Source organism: Mastomys coucha, unplaced genomic scaffold (assembly GCF_008632895.1).
Source record: "Mastomys coucha isolate ucsf_1 unplaced genomic scaffold, UCSF_Mcou_1 pScaffold12, whole genome shotgun sequence".
Classification (NCBI taxonomy): Eukaryota; Metazoa; Chordata; class Mammalia; order Rodentia; family Muridae; genus Mastomys; species Mastomys coucha.
Genome location: NW_022196894.1, coordinates 42625562 through 42628956, shown reverse-complemented (window position 1 = coordinate 42628956; position 3395 = coordinate 42625562).

Here is a 3395-nt window from a genome sequence, read left to right as displayed (position 1 = left end):
TGAATACTGGGCTCCCGGTTCTGGCTTTAATCTCTTGAGCTGGCTCCAGACCCCTGGTGAGCCGAGCCAAGTTGCTGTCTCGAGCGTAAATTGAGACCCCTCAAATGTAGTCAGCAGGACCATCACAAAAGGCAAATGCAAGAATCTTACCAACAGAAAGCAAGACTATTTGGCTTCAACAGAACCTAGTACTCCCACCACAGCAAGTCCTGGATATCCCAAAACACCAGAAAAGCAAGATTTGGATCTAAAATCATATCTCACAATGGTGCTAGAGGAATTTAAGAAGGACATGAATAATTCCCTTAAAGAAATACAGAAGAACACAGGTAAAGAGGTACAAGCCCTTAAAGAGGGAAAAAAAAAATCCCATAAAGAATTACAGGAGATCACAAGTAAACAAGTAGAAGCCCTGAAAGAGGAAACACAAAAATCCCTTAAGGAATTACAGGAAAACACAAACAGGTGAAGGAATTGAGCAAAAACTATCCAGGACCTAAAAATGGAAGTAGAAACAAGTAAGAAATCACAAAGAGAGATAACTCTAGAGTTAGAAATCTTAGAAAAGAAGTCAGAAAACATAAATGCAAGCATCACCAACAGAATACAAGAGCTAGAAGAGAGAATATCAGGTGCAGAAGATACCATAGAAAACGTCAACACAACAGTCAAAGAAAATGCAAAATGCAAAGTTTCTAAACCAAAACATCCGGGAAATCCAGCACACAATGAGAAGACCAAATCTAAGGATAATAGGTATAGAAGAGAGTGAAGACCTCCAACTTAAAGGGCCAGTAAATATCTTCAACAAAATTATAGAAGAAAACTTCCCTAGCCTAAAGAGATGCCCATGAACATACAAGAAGCCTATAGAACTCCAAATAGACTGGACCAGAATAGAAATTCCTCCCGCCACATAATCGTCAAAACACCAAATGCACAAAACAAAGAAAGAATACTAAAAGCAGTAAGGTAAAATGGTCAAGTAACATATAAAGGCAGGCCTATCAGAATTACACCAGAATTCTAACCAGAGACTATGAAAGCTAGAAGATCCTGGGCAAATGTCACACAGACCCTAAGAGAACACAAATGCCAGCCCAGACTACTATACCCAGCAAAGCTCTCAATCACCATAGATGGAAAAACCAAAGTATTCCATGACAAAACCAAATTCACATACTATATTTCCACAAGTCCAGACCTTCAAAGGGTAATAAATGGAAAACTCCAACACAAGAAAGGGAACTACTCTGAAAAAACAAAAATGTAATCTTCCAATAAAACTAAAAGAAGATAGCCACATGAACAGAATTCAAGCTCTAACAACAAAAATAACAGGAAGCAACAATTACTTTTCCTTAATATCTATTAATATCAATGAAATCAATTCCCCAATAAAAAAACATAGACTATCAGATTGGGTACATAAACAGGACCAAATATTTTGTTGCATACAGGAAACTTACCTGAGTGACAAAGACAGACACTACCTCAGAATAAAAGGCTGGAAAACAATTCTCCAAGCCAATGGCCCCATGAAAAAAGCTGGAGTACCCATTCTAATATCGAATAAAATCGACTTTCACCCTAAAGTGATCAAACAAGATAAGAAGGAACACTTCATATTCATCAAAGGTATGATCTATCAAGATGAATTCTAAATACTGAAACTCTATGCTCCAAATCAAAGGGCATCTATATTCGTAAAAGAAACTTTAATAAATCAAAGCACACATTGTACTACACACAATAATAGTGGGAGATATCAACACCCCACTCTCTGCAATGGACAGATCATGGAAACAGAAACTAAACAAGGACACAGTGAGACTAGCAGAAGTTATGAAACAGATGGATTTAACAGACATCTATAGAACTTTTTACCCTAAAACAAAAGGATATACCTTCTTCTAAGCACCTCATGGTAACTTCTCCAAACTTGACCATATAATTGGTCACAAATCAGGCCTAAACAGATACAAGAAGATTGAAATAATTCCTTGCATCCTATCAGATCACCATGGATTAAGGCTGCTCCTCAATAACAACATAAACAATAGAATGCCCACATACACGTGGAAGCTTAACAACATGTACTCAGTGATGACTTGGTCAAGGAAAAAATAAAGAAAGAAATTTAAAACTTTCTAGAGTTTAAGGAAAATGAAGCCACAACATACCCAAACTTATGGGACACAATGAAAGCAGTCCTAAGAAGAAAACTCAAGTTTTAAGTCCCTCCAAAAAGAAATGGGAGCACGCATACACCATCAATTTGACAGCACACCTGAAAGTGCTAGAACAAAAAGAGGAAAATTCATCCAAGAGGAGTCAAAGGCAGGAAATAATCAAACTCAGGGCTGAAATCAACCAAATAGAAACAAAAAGAACTATACAAAGAATCAACCAAAACAGGAGCAGGTTCTTTGAGAAAATCAACAAAATAGATAAACCATTAGCTAGACTAACTAGAGGCATAGAGACAGTATCCTTATTAACAAGGTCAGAAATGAAAAGGGAAACATAACAACAGACACTGAGGAAATCCAAAAAATCATGAGATCCTACTACAAAAGCCTATACTCAACAAAACTGGAAAACCTGGATGAAATGAACAATTTTCTAGACAGATACCAGGTACCAAAGTTAAATCAAGATCAGATCAACGATCTAAACAGTCCCATATCTGCTAATGAAATAGAAACACTCATTAAAAGTCTCCAACCAAACAAAGCCCAGGACCAGATGGGTTTAGTGCAGAGTTTTATCAAACCTTCAAAGATGACCTAATACCAATACTCCTCAGACTATTCAACAAAATAGAAACTGAAGGCACTCTACCCAATTTGTTCTATGAAGCCACAATTACTCTTATACCTAAACCACACAAAGACCCAACAAAGAAAGAAAACTTCAGACCAATTTCCCTTATGAATATCGATGCAAAAATACTTAATAAAATTCTTGCAAACTGAATCAAAGAACACAGCAATACGATCATCCACCAGGATCAAGTAAGCTTCATCCCAGGGATGCAGGGATGGTTCAATATGCAGAAATACATCAACGTAAATCACTATATAAACAAACTCAATTAAAAAAAACATATGACCATCTCACTAGATGCTGAGAAAGCATTTGACACAATCCAACATCCCTTCATGATAATAGTATTGGAAAGATCGGGAATTCAAGGCCCATACTTAAACATAGGAAAAGCAATATACAGAAAATCAGTAGCCAACATCAAACTAAATGGAGAGAAAGTTGAAGCAATCCCACTAAAATCAAGAACTAGACAAGGCTGCCCACTCTCTCCCAAATTATTCAATATTGTACTTGAAGTCCTAGCCAGAGCAATTAGACAACAAAAGGAGATAAAAGGGATACGA